At 48.3% G+C, this 13,832-nt stretch overlaps 2 long non-coding RNA genes across 2 annotated transcripts in view; both read right to left on the bottom strand.

Annotated features, from left to right (window-relative positions):
• Positions 1-8,900, bottom strand: part of LOC138924562 (uncharacterized) — an 85,185-nt gene extending 76,285 nt beyond the window's left edge. Inside the window, exon 1 of the long non-coding RNA XR_011439509.1 lies at positions 7,977-8,900. This is a non-coding gene — a long non-coding RNA (uncharacterized lncRNA). The remainder of the gene's footprint in view (positions 1-7,976) is intronic.
• Positions 8,901-12,376: 3,476 nt separating this feature from the next.
• The window catches only part of LOC138924564 (uncharacterized), a 54,611-nt gene continuing 53,155 nt past the window's right edge, over positions 12,377-13,832 (bottom strand). The window contains exon 3 of the long non-coding RNA XR_011439511.1: positions 12,377-12,647. This is a non-coding gene — a long non-coding RNA (uncharacterized lncRNA). The remainder of the gene's footprint in view (positions 12,648-13,832) is intronic.

The raw sequence follows: 13,832 nt of genomic DNA, 5'->3' as shown, positions 1-13,832 counted from the left end.
CTCTCGGAGAAGTAGGTCAGCGAAGTTATAGGCTGGCTTCTGTCACTCCCAGCCAGAGCCTCTGCAACTCAGAGGGGAAAAAAATGTTCCCAGACAGAATAAGACACTGTGTGTGGTTCCGGGCAGCATGTCGTATTGACAAAACCATCACCACCAAATGGAATCATCGAGGGGAAGCTGTCAGCCCCTGCCACATCCAGGAGGCGATTTTCTGCTCCTTTCGTTAATTAGGGGTTGTCTTGTTTTGTTTTGTTTTTTCCAGCCACAGAAACTAACTTTGTTGTCCGCTCTTTCCTGGATCTCACCACACTGTCACCTCTTACAGGGGACCTGCCGGGCACTTGATGGCCCTGGCTGGGCTGATAGACAAGAGGGGCTAATGAGGAAGGCTAGATCTCAAAAGCACTTTGAACAGAGAGCAGGAAGCCCCCTGTGATGGAAGTCGAGCTCTGGACCAACCTCCCTGTTCAAAGCAGCGCTGTAACGCATTGCTCAAGGGCATAGCTTCTGGAATCAAACCGTCTGGTCTTTAATCCTACGGGCTCACTTATTAGCTGTGTGACCTTGGGTACATATCCTAACCTTTCTGTTTCCTAATTTCCTCATCTGTAAAATGGGGGTAATAACTGTACATACCTCAGGGGTGATGCATCCATTAGAACCCCAGGAGGAAACCGTGCACTCAACTGGGGTAACCCAGGGAGGATTTCACCAAAGAACTGCTTAGGAAGCAGCACAGAGGGCAGAGCAGGGCCACAAGGGAGGGCGCAGTGCCTCGAGGCTAGCCACAGTGGGTGCCCTTATCATGCCAAGGTCTGAAGGGCGCCAGGACAAACGTGGGTATCTGTACCCAAAGAAAGGGGGCGCTCTGTGAAGAGGGGGGCCTGATGTGAGTTAGGACCTTCAATGCAGGCATGCAGCCAGCCAGTAGCAACCCCACAGGGAAGGAGCTGCGTGAATAAATGCAGCCACCTCCCCCATCCCTACCTCAGGGTTTCCATTCTTCCCATTGGCCGAAACCAAAAGAGACTGAAGGGCAGGGAGCCCCTTAATGCATTCCACATGGGGCTTGGAGCAGGGTGGAGAAGAGTGGAGAGTGACTCTGTAGGGGCAAGTGGACGCTACTGAGCACCAAGAATTCCATGAGGCAATGCAGCCCAGCGCCTAGACTATACATTCAATATAGATTAATAGCTACAACGTGTTACTACTTATTTGTTCTTGGACGCAACATGAATTGCATGAGTTGGCCAACACGGTGCGAGTTGCAGGTGCGCTGTAAATAAGGTGCAGGTGCCTGGTGAAGCCACTGCTCCTTTCTCATCGCCTCCCAAGGATTCTCCCAGTTTCCACTGGTCACTTAGCTTCACACTCATTTGGTCCTAAGAAGAAGCGGAATCCCAAATGGGGGGAAGCTGGCCTGGGCTCCTTCGGGGCTCCACAAGCGTCCACTCTCAACATCTACCCAGTTTCAAAAATTTTTTTTGCAAAGAGATACTGCTAATAACACTTTACACATCCATCCAACACATAGAATAGTTCAGATCAGGTAGTTCTAGCTAAGGGTCGGACCCACTGCGCTGGGCTCTTAGCCTAGCCAGCAGCAGAGGCCTCTCACCGGAAGCCAAGGGCTCTGCGGAACACTGGGTGAGGACACCTGCCTTGCAGCATCCCTCAGATGTGCCTCGAGATGTTCTCAGTCCCTCTCCGGGGTCTCCCCCTCCGTGTGCTGAACCAGGAGTCTTCAACTAGTCAATCACCATCTTCAAGGAGATTTTGCAACCTAAGCAACAACAATGGAACCTTCCTGTCGTAGAGTGCTGAGCTGACTACGTAGCCCTTTCACACACATTATATTATTCCATGCCCAGAACAAGCTGTGCTTCCCCAAGGTCACACCAAAGTGAACAGTACAGCCAGGCCTGGAACTCATTTTTTGTAATCCAAGACTGCAATCACCCAACAGCTACCCAGAGACCGCGGGCTAGACACCAGCAGATTTATTTGGGCTGTCCCAAATGACTTTTTTAATTATTATCATTTTTATTAGTTGCCAACCTTGTCTTTTCTTCTTAACACTGTCTAAAATCATCATGTCTATTTGCTCACGGGATGTCCGCCTCCTCCCCTGGAACGCCGTGCCAGCTCCCCAGGAGGAAGGCACATGTCTATCTCCTGTGTGGCCATACCCCCATGCCTCGCCCAATGTCTGACCCTCAAAATGCACACAGCACTTACTTGCTGAATGAAACAATGAATTTCTCAGTCCCATTCTTTTAGGTCATTTACCCTAACTAGGTTTCAAGGTCCCAAAGCTAAAAATAACCAACTTTTGACTCAGCAGCTGGAAAATGTCCAGGTTACTTTTAGCTTCTAAGGTTAGGGAGAAAAGTGGGCCAGACTCAGATGCAGCAAACTGCCTGAGTTGCCTCTTTGCTCAGCAAATGTTAAAGACCCACGCATAACGAATATTGACGAAGGCTGCCTATACTTTTCATTTTCCCAGGAGTCCCAAGCCTTAACAGTCTACAGTTTCTAAAAGTTTATGATTCTTTCCCATGAGCCTGTGAGCTCTTAAAGGAACGTGGACTCTGCCTTACTCATCTTTGCTTCCCTGGGAATTAAAAGTGCGCCTGAATCAGGCAAGGTCCCAAATAATGGTGTGATGAATGTTTGCGATTGATTAGCAATGCAAGCTGGAGCACCAGAGTGTGGAATCGTAGAATTTTACAACTGGAAGGGATTTCAGGGACCATAATGTGGCTCTGCCCAATACGTTAGCCAATACCTATGGGCGGCAATTCAAATTAATTGAAATTAAATAAAATTAAAACGTGTGTTCCTCAGCCACACTAGCACCTTTTCTGACACACAAAAGCACACGTGGCTAGCAGCTATGTTGTTGGATGATGCAGATAGAGAACATTTCCATCGTTACAGAAAGTCCTTTTGGACAACGTTGAAAAGGGTCTCATTTTATAGCAAGAGAATTAAGTCTCCGCAAAAGAAAGTAATTTCCCCCAAAACAGAAACAGGACCAACAACCTCAGTCTCTCGGTTTCTGCTCTGGTTTCTCCATCACACTGGAGTCACATACCGTGAGGGCCTCACATCCAAGAGCCCCAAATATCCTCTTCTATTAAGTCAGCCTGGTTTTGCCTAGCTGGTAAGAAATCCCAGATGCATATTGCAGAGAATAAACGCTAGACCCAGCAAGCAAAGGATGGGAAACCATAGCTTCCCACGGAAAGCTGGAAGCCAAGAGATCTGAGGCACGCCCAAATGTGGATTGCCTTTTTTTTTTAAAGCTTTTCAAAATTGTTTTCATTTCAATGTTGGAGGTTAATACCCAAGATGGACACTCTTTTTGAAGAGTTCCTTTTGATTCTAATTTCTTAAAGTCCTCATTTGAACTCTGCTTTTTGTTTATATTATACCCATCCCATAATTTTTCTTTCTTTCCAGGTGACTTGATCCTCAGTAATGTACCGAATCCATCTCTGCCCACTGCTTTTAATTAAACATCAACTCGTCCTTTCAACTGGGTCTTTTAGGATTTTACATTGCCTTTTCTAAATGTATGCTTTTTTTTTTTGCCTGAAATTACATCAAATTAAGTTCTCAAAAATGCATTTCTTTTCTTAATCTTTAAATGGCTAGGGAGGAGTTTTGGCAAAATGTCAAGAAAACTCATAAAAGGGGGGAAGTCAGCTCTACCCATTTCTCTCCCCACTTGGAGCAAGACACCTTCTCTCTGTCAGGGCCTGCACACACACAGACACAGACCCGAGGGCACTTAACACCCGGCTGAGGCCCACACACCCCAGGTAGGGTGCAGATTCCACAGCTAAAAGCAGTCTACAAATAGTGTATTTGCACCTTCGTTTATGTTAAAACAACACTGTGAGAAGCAGGATGCAAAAGAATATGCATTTGCTATGCGTGGCCTGGGCTTCCGGTGGTAACATATCAACACATGAAGACAACGCAGGCCAGGGAGGTCAACAGCGGGCCTGGAGGCCTGTTAGAGAGCTGGAGTGGGGTCGCAAGCTTCCGATGTTCTCAAGTTCCCCAATATCCAATTAGGGTGCAGATAACTTCAGACTCTGCAAAGGAGAACCTCCTAATGGACAAATGGAGTAGGGAGCGAGATGAGGGAAATTCCACTGATGAATCCTATTTTTTCCTGGTATGTCTCCAAGGGTTTCTAAAGATTTCATTATCCTCATAAGTGACGTTCTTAAAATTACTGAAAGAAGGTGCTTATTGAAACCTATAGCTCTCCAGCCCTTGGCAAGCTTTGATTTGAAACATTCAAAACACATCCAACAGCCTCTTCTTCCCTGAAGACAGGGGCTTTAATGTTTAAAAGAAAGAAAGAAAGAAGAGAAAAAAACAGATCCCCTTACATCAGCCAGCTCCCTCCACTTAAAGAAAAATGTTACCCAAAAATTAAGTTATTGGAGCCAAAACAGAGTAGCAACATCTCAAATCTGAGTCCTGCTCTTTGTTCCTAAGGAACAAAGGAACACAATTCCCATAACCTGGAGCCACGTGTGCACGTAATGTTAGAACAAGGGCTGGAGTTGTAATCTAGGCCAACCTCTTTACACCACAAACAAGGAAACTGAGGCCCGGAGAGGATAAAGAATTTTAACAGCTGGCAGGTGGGCTGAGCCTGCAAATGGGCCAGGTGTCCAGAGTCCTGATCTTTTGGCACAAAAGAAAAAAAATCATTCTATCACTTAGAGTAAGGAGAGGAGTGTCTGAAAGTGGAGAATTAACACAGAATCCCTTCCCCCTGGCTCAGCTGTGGATGTGCACAACTGGGGCCAGCTCTAGACAAAAATACAAACTAATGGGAGAAGCAGCACACGAGTGTACTGGGAAGAGCATCAATGCTTTATATTACGTGACTGATGGAAATACAGGTCCCTGCCCACTTCTCGGGGTATGAAAACACAGCCATGCCCGTGAAAACGCTCCGACACTGGGCGGTGCTATGAAAACAGAAGTGGTCGGGATTCAAATGGATTTTGCATGAGGGTTAGGGGCTGGCAGCCTCTCCCGGGGAGACCCCGTTGTGCCTCTGTAAATGGTTGCATCTAGAGCAGCCCCTTCCTCCCTTGTCCTACTATTAGGGACAACTATGGTCGGGGTCGGGTTGGCATTGACCATGAGGCGCTCAATGACCTTCCTCCCAGCTCCCTCCTCCCCAGAGAGGGGAAGGATTAAAGAGCATGCTGCTGGGCACAAAGCCTTTCTCGGTGGTTTTCTTTCTGATCACTTTAGCAGAGCAGGGTGTTGTGTCTTGCTGTGCGCCCTGGTTCAGGTGCGCCTTTACTTCCCATGCCCACACCTGAGGTTCAGCTTTGAAGGGCTGCCCTCGGGCCCCCGGAGCACTCCCCACACACAGAGAGCCAGGAGTGCCTGGGAGTTCACCTCTGGGTGAGGGGGAGGCCTTTGACCAACGGTGGACAGGAGCGAAGGGATGCAAAGCCAGCTCCCTTGACAATGCCTAGAGTAACTTACGCTCCAGAATGCCCCTGCCAAGCAGAGTGAAGCCACCTCCGGGGGCCTTCTGCCTGAGATGGCACCTTGCTTGCCTTCATCCCCTTCTGTGACATGGGAGCACTACCTCAGCAAGTCTCTTGCAGGCAAATCCCTCTCTCAGCATCTGCTTCTAAGAACCAGACCCAGAACTTCCATCTCTGTTATCCCTTTTGCGGCTGGTGTGGTAGGACAGGCCTTGGGTTAGTTTCTGTTGCAGAGGAGCCACTGCCCTGCCTAGGCCATAAGAAGGCAGCTCTTCTCCAGAGACTTGAGCACACACTTTGTCTCTTGTGTTTCCTTGGAGCGCTTCTCCATCCAGGCTTATTAGAAAAGTGCAATAATTGATTATTAATGTCTGCCATGGCCTAGGAAGGAGCCAGGGGAGGATGGGTTGGCCCATGCGTGAAGTATTTGCCATCTCTGTCCTAGAGGGAGGGCCCAAGGAGAGGGGGTCTGTTTTTATTCTAGGCCTTCAGCTGGCCTCTAGCTAAACCCAAAGGAGTCCAGATGGGTCTATGCAGTCCTGCTCACTGAGACTACCCAGGGTTTATTATCTAGCTAGGAACAGAATACACATGACCAGATGCCCCTTGGAAATTGTGGCAGCAGTGGGCAGCTGATGGAGGATGTGGTGTGGGGAGCTTCTAGGGCCATCTCATCCTGACTTCTGATGTGGGCTGAGGGGGTGAGGAAGACCAGCCATGAGAGAGCTCTTTTGGTGCAGGCAAACTCTGACACCATCAGCTCAACTTGGCACTGGGCAAACCTGAAGGTGCGCATAGGTCGAACAAATGCAGGTGGAGGGCGTGTGTGCTCAGCAAGCCTGTAGGCAGGTACCAAGACTGATACCAGGAAACGCTGAAGAGCACAGTCCACAAAGCCAAGTGGTATCAGGGATCTGGAAACAGAGGTCAAGTCCAGGACGTCAGAGTCATGGGACATCACCAGAAGAACAGCCCTGGAGGCCTTCTCACTGGAGTCCTTTTCTTCCCCCCTTCAGTGGTTTTTTTTGGGTTTTTTTTTGAGGAAGATTAGCCCTGAGCTAACATCTGCTGCCAATCCTCCTCTTTTTTGCAGAGGAAGACTGGCCCTGAGCTAACATCCGTGCCCATCTTCTTCTACTTTATATGTGGGACGTCTACCACAGCACGGCTTGCCAAGTGGTGCCATGTTGGCACCTGGGATCCAAACCAGCGAACCCTGGGCCGCCAAAGAGGAACGTGTGAACTTAACTGCTTCCCCTCTGGGCTGGCCCCCTCCTTCAGTTTTACTGAAGTAGAAGAGACACACAGTAAAGTGCAGAAACCTTAAGTGAATGACTGAATTTTGCATATGTAACATTCCCATCAGCCCAGAAACCTCCCCGATGCCCCTTCCTAGTCATCTCCCTTCCCCAGAAGTAACCACGATTCTGACTGCTGTCACCATATGCTAGCTGTGCTGTTCCTGAACTTCACATAAATAGAATCCCACAGTATAGATTCTTCGGTGTCTGTTTTCTTTGGGTGCACATTACTTTTGTGAGATTCATCCACACTGCTGTGTACAAGTAGTCCATTCTTTTGGTTGCCATGCACTACTCCACAGTACGAGCATATCCAATTTACCTTCTCCATTTGAGTAGTTTCCAATATTTTGCTGTTGGAATGGAGCTGCTATGGACATTCTTGTACACATGTTTTGGTGGACACGTGCACTCACCTCCCTTGGTGAAAAGCCTGGGAGTGGAATAGCTGGGTCACAGGAGAGGCATATGTTCACCTCCACAAAGTTTGTCAAGTGACTTTCTAAAGGAAACGTACCAGTTCACACTTCTATCAGCTTCATATGAGAGTTCTACTTGACCCACATCCTTGTCAACTCTTGGTATTATCAGTCTTTTTAAGTTTAGCCATCCTAGTGGGCGGGCAGTAGTACCTCACTGTGGTTTAATTTGCATTTCTCCCCTAGACTATTTCACCTCTAGGACTGATCTAGGTGCCCAAAAGAGTGGTCTCTCTCCATGGCATCTGGAAGGTGCCACTTTGCCCCTGACACATGGAGAGCCTCTCTGATCACAGGGGCTACCCTCTGGGCATTTACACATACAGATGGCCCTGGATACAGGAAACAGACACAGACTGCAATAAGCAGATCTCGACCATGGGACCTGAAGGGAACTGATGACCACAGGACGCCAACATATCACCGACTTAGCAGCCACTCTCCGTCCAGAGCCTCTCCCTCAAGGTGGAATTTCCAAATGTTTCTCCAGATCAAAACTCTACCCAAGTGCCCGTGTCACCCAACAGAGCTGAAGAAGCCAAAATATCACTGATCTTAGAGAAGAGAGGGTACAAAGATGGACTGAAACAGAAAACAACTACCCAGAGCATAGAGTATGCAGATCTATGTAAATCAGATATAAAAGCCAGAACGCAAACCTTCAAGCGATAATGCTCTCCAGCTGTCATGCATGACGATCTCCATTCCGGAGACCGCTGGGGTGCTGGGGACCCAGCAGGCAGCATCGTTCAGCAAGAGGGCATGGTTTTCCCCTTCCCTTTAATCTGGGAGCATGAGTTCACTGAGTCCCTAGGGATCCATAACATATGGAAGTTTGCTGTTCTTTTAACCCGTTGTCCATTTTTATTCAACCAAACAAGGCACAGCTTCTTCCGGAAGGTCTTTAGCTTCAGAGTCAGATGGCAGGAGGACGTCCCTGTCCGTGGCATCTGCTGTAGACACAGGAAAGGCAGTGGTGGCTGGAAAGCAACTGCTGGATTCAGAATCAGTGACCTGACTCGACGGCCCAGTTGCCACTTACTTTATGACCTTGGGCAAGTAACTTCCTCTCTCTGAGCCTCAATTTTCCCACCTGTAGCATGAGCAGATTGGACCAGGACTACTTCTAAGGTCTCTGTCAAGGTCTAGAGTTCTCTGAGCCTGTGATTCTAGTAAGGCCCCTTCCGTCTAAATGTCAATCAAAGTGAGTTACTCCTCCAAGACACAGATGAATCCATTCCCACGCGGAGCGATTAGAGCTGGGCCCTTCCCACCACACATCCGAGATGATAGAAAGCCCGACCCAGATTCTGCGCTGTATAATTGAGCATTAAGAGGCAACAAGGGGTCCTTCGCGGCATAATAATGCACGCCTGGCTGATTTATTAAGCATCCGACTTAGAAGTGCATTGTTCCGTGATGCTTCGTAGTTTAGGCAGCGCTCCATGAAAAACACTTGTGGTGCAGGCAGTTGTGTTCAGATCCTGTTACATCCCGCAACTTCTGACTTCCCCGTGCCTCCGCTGCAGCCTTTACCTCCCTTCCATCCTGTGCAGAAGCTTGGCTGCCGCCGTCTTGATCACGCCTCTGCGTAGTCAGTTCTGCACAGTCTGTGGCGCCCCCTATTGGCACTGGGATTTTGTCAGCCACACCAGCTCTGTAACATGAAGCTCTAAGCCGAGCCAAGGGAGTTAATGTCACGATTGCTGTGACTCGGGAAAGCTCAGCAATGATGCCAGGCAGAAGACAAATACTGAGAGAGAAACAAAGAGGTGAGTCCCCCACAACCTGCCCCTTGCCCAGACTAATTTCCTCCATAGAGACTTATCTCCACCTGCCACATTTATATTTATTTTTCCTACTTTTATTGTCAGTCTTCCCCAGCTAGGCTTTAAGTCCAATGACAGCAAAGCCTTTGTCTGTTTTGTTCTTTATGGACATCCAGGACCCAGAGTGTTGCCTGGCATTAAGGAGGCACTCAGTCACATTTGCTGAAGAAATCATTTATTCATTTAATAAATAAATATGCCAGGTGGTAGCAAGGGCTATTGAGGGAAATAAAGCAGAGTAAAGAGGGTGGGGGGGGGGGGTCTAAGAAAATGAGAAGTCTTGCTATTTCGGAGCGAGTGGTCAAGAAGGGCTCTCTGGTCATGAAATCTAAGCAGAAACCAGAAGGAAGCGAGAAAATGAACCATTCACATAAATAGGGGAAGAATGTTCTGGATAGAACGGCTAATGCAAGGGTCCAAGCAAGGGCTTGGAGTGATTGCAGAGATCAGTGGGGCTGAAGCAGGGGGTAAGAGCAGGAGGTAATAAGGGCCCAGAGGGACCAGTGACAAACCACCTGGAGCAGAGGTCAGCAAGCTGCCACCATGGGCCAAATGCAATCTCTTGCCTGTTTTTGTAAATAAAGTTTTGTTGAGACCCAGCCACGCCCATTCAGTTACATCCCGTCTGTGGCTGCTTTCATGCTGCAGCAGAGGCCAGTAGCTGCCCACAGAGACCAACGGCCCACAGAGCCAAAACGTTTACCATCTGGCCCTTTCCGGAAAAAGGGGACCAGCCCCTGCCCTCCATCATTAGAGGCCACTGTAAGGACGTTGGCTTTTCTCTGAGGACGGTGAGAATCCACTGGGGGACCTGCAGCAGAGGAGTGACATGATCAGACTCCCAATTTAGAAGGATCCGGGTGACTGCTGAGTAAAGAATAAATTGTAGGGGCGGAAGCAGGGAAATCAATTAGGAGGTGAGAAATGAGGATGGTTTGGACTGGAAATGTAATCAGATTAGAAGATGCTCAAAGTCTAGCAATTCTCCCAGCCCAGGGTGAGCCGGGTGTGCCCTGCTCTGATCCGCTTTGGCAGTGAGCATCTGGGTTTACATAGGGGAGCTAGGGAGTAGACAGGAAAAACAGGCAGGTTTTTCCAAGGCGGGAGAGAAACCACAAATGGTGCTAAAGGTTACAATGAGCTAATACGCTTTCCTAGTGATCTCCTTTGGCTGCACATTCTAGGCTTGGGCTGGGGTCCAGGCAACACCCTGGTTCACTCCTGGTGGTGGGAGCTGCCTGTGCTGGTGCTATTCTCTCGTTGGGTGTGCCTGGCTTGCTTCGCGAAGGCAGACCTCAAATGGTTTTGCAGGATGGGGATTATAGGTCAGTAGGGCCCAGCCAGAGGAGAGCCAGTCCTTAGATGGCTGTCAATCAGACTGAGGAAGTCAAAGGCTGGAGAAGGAGGCGGTGCCAACAGGAGATGCTCAGAAAGAGGGTGTGCGGCTCTTACAATCAGCCCACCAACCACTAGACTGGGGATGGGGTTTCACGCCCCACCATCTCCCTCTACACAACACACACGAGCTTTTTAAATGAGGGATGTTTTCCCCATCACCTCCGTTCTTTATATTCTTTTAATGAGCCTTCTACCATAGACAGGTGTCTGAGAGGGGCTCAGTGAGATCATGGGGAAGTTCATGAGGTCTTTCTCAGTGAGAAAGGGAATAAAAGAGGAGTTTGGGAGTCTGACAGCCCCAGGCTTGAGCCTTATAACTAGGATTTATTAGCTGTGTGATCTAGGGAAGTTATTTAACTTCTCTGTGGCCTATTCCATCACCTGGCAAATAAAGGGGATGAGAAGGCAGAGTTGTTATAAGGATTGCAAATAATGTATAAAAAGCCCCTATCAGAGGCTATTATTGACAAGACAGAATTATGTGATGGAAAAAGTAAGCTTCATGTACCAGCTGTGTAATCCTCATAAAGATAAATAACCTCTGAGCTTCACAGTTTTCTTGTCTATAGAATGACGAGAACACCACGTACATCACGGGAGCAGGGATTAAATTCACTCCGAGCAAATGGCAGCTATAAAGCACTTAGTAGACTTTTGGCATTGAGTTCACACTCCAGACAGCCCAGATGCCTTTATTAATGGCAAAAGGTCTCGAAGCTCTGAAGTCAAGACCTTCAATGAGAGGACAGGAGGGAGACCAACAAAGCAACCCAGAGGCCTCAGGTCCACAGCAGGCCAAGGCCAAAGATGACCGAAGGCCAAGAGGTCAGGACCAGCGGAGAGGCAAGGGTACCCACCAGCAGAGAGTGGCCATGCTGTGTTGAATCAAGGTCCATCCAGGACATGATGGGCTCCAACAGATGGGTCCTTCCTTCCCCTGCAAAATCCAGGGGGTTGGGGGAAGGGCTCCCCTGGGAGGGAAAGAGGAAGACTCTCATTCCTTGTTCGCCCCTCCTCACAACACCACTGACAGGTAAGAATTGGCAAGCTCAGGGCACCTCAAGTTGCAACACAAAGTGAGTGAATGTGAACTGAAATTATTATGGAATCCGAAGACTAGAAAGGATCGGTGAGGTCAGCTGGGGTCCCTGCAGAACAGTGGATAAGCCATTTACCCCCTCTGAGCCTGTTTCTTCATCTGTAAAATGGAAATAAATAGTCTCTATTGACCTCATACGTTTAAATTGTTGTGAGAGTTAGCTAAGGTTTGAGAAGAAGGAATTAATTAGTCAAGACCACCTCTAACCAATGTATTGCAAGTCCCATCTCAGAGACAGGAAAATGGAAAGGGAGCAGGAAGGAGGTGTGGTTAGAGAGCCTCCCAAGCTCCCAGTTGGCCACAGAGTCAGTGCAGCAACCCAGATGCCTGGCCCCTGACTCGAGGTATTGGACCTTGCTGACCCATCATCACAGGATGCTTGTTAGAGTGACGGGCTATCTGCATCTCCAAGTAGGTCAGTTTGTGGTCCTAGGGAACAGGAGATGTCTCTGAGACCCCTCTGGGGTCCCTGAAGTGCTCCAATGCAGCCTCAAAGAGGGGTTTAGTTGGACCTAGTGAGTCTGCATGTTAAATGAGCCAATCAGTGAATGAATGAATGAAGAAATAAATGCTCAAGTTCCAAATCTTTATGGTTAATTCCTACAAACTTCAACTAATGCCCCTATCATTAAAATGACTCTTTGCTATCCAAGCTCTAGACTAGAAGACCAAAGGGACTGATGTCACAAACGATCAACCCAACTTGTTCCCTTCTCCATAAAATGACAATGGCAATGGCTTCCCAGTTTACTTCACAAGGTAATCAAGAGGGTCAAATGAGAACAGGCATGACCATGCTTTAAATGTAATAGGACATACAAGAGTAGCTGAGCATTGCAACAACCCAAAGTTTTCAGAAGCTTCCATAGGCCTGTTTGAGGTCAAAGGGGACAACACTGCATGTGTGGTAGAGGAGATGAAGCTTTGATTCTCTCGCCAGCAACGTCTTGAACAGTGCACAGTCTGTTCGATGCATTCCTTTCCAGAGCGCCCATCTCTTCACACTGAGGAGAGAAGTCCAGCATTAATAGACATGGCAGCAAAGACAGGAGCAGAAAGAGCAGCTAACATTGAATGCGGTCCTAGCGTGCACGGCTCCATGCTAAACACCTCTCATCATTATCTCATTAAGTGTTCAAAACATCTGTTTAAGCTGGGAATGGTAATTAGAACATTATTTGTAAATATTCACTTCCCACCTCCCTCCACAGCAGGAACCTATTTCCCACTCTAAAGATGTGGGGCTTGGCCATGTAACTTGCTTTGGCCAATGGAATGATGGCAGAAGTGACAGGGCATGAGACGCAAGCCAAAGGAGGATGGCAGGTTCCTGCACACTCGCCTGGAAGCTTTGGAACTCCACCAGGAGAAGAACATGCTCCTGGTAGCCACTGTCCTCCAGCCTAGGCCCCAGAATAACCCATATGGAGCAGACCACAACCTGGGTCCAGGGCTCACTCTTCAGCAATCTGGAGAAGCACCACCCCAGTTGACCAGCATATGCGAGTGAGAAATAAATGCTGATTGTTGGCTGTCACTGAGATTTTGTGGTTGTTTATTATCCAACAATAGTAGATACCATGAATAATTAACTTTATAGATGGGGAAATCAAGGCTCAGAAAGGCTACGTAACTCACCTGAGGTCAGCTAGCACATAAATGGCAAAGCTAGGACAGAATCCAGATCTTCCAGATGAATAAAAACCAGGTTCTGGAAAATTACACTGTCCTGCCTCCTACTTGCAGTCTAAGGAAGTGTATTTTGTGTCAGTCTGTGTGAAGAGAATAGCCAGACCAATAAAAAGTAAACAAGATGTCTCTGGGCCAAACCAAAGAAATGCTGAGAGTGAATCTGGAGAGCTGTGCTCTGCTTTCCCCATGAGGAAGTTCGTCCCTCCGTACCCCGGGAGTCCCGCCCCACCAGCTGTCGTACTCTCAGTGTGGGTCAAGGCCATGAGGGTGTTCCACAGGGGTCCCCCAAAGCCAGGGGTAAGCACAGAGCTCCCCACCATGCGGTAGCATGCCTAGGCCCCCACTGAAACTCTGACCCCCACATCCAGGCAGAATTAGTTCAAAAGACCCCAGTAGACTCTCAATCTTATACTGCAGTGCTAAATGATGACTTGAACATTCTGAAACAAATTTTTTAAAAGTCTGCCAGGAAAAGAAACAATCCAGTCCAGCCACAT

This window comes from Equus caballus, chromosome 6, assembly GCF_041296265.1.
Source record: "Equus caballus isolate H_3958 breed thoroughbred chromosome 6, TB-T2T, whole genome shotgun sequence".
Lineage (NCBI taxonomy): Eukaryota > Metazoa > Chordata > Mammalia > Perissodactyla > Equidae > Equus > Equus caballus.
Note: the sequence above shows the minus strand (reverse complement) of the source record. Positions and strands in the feature narration are given on the sequence as shown.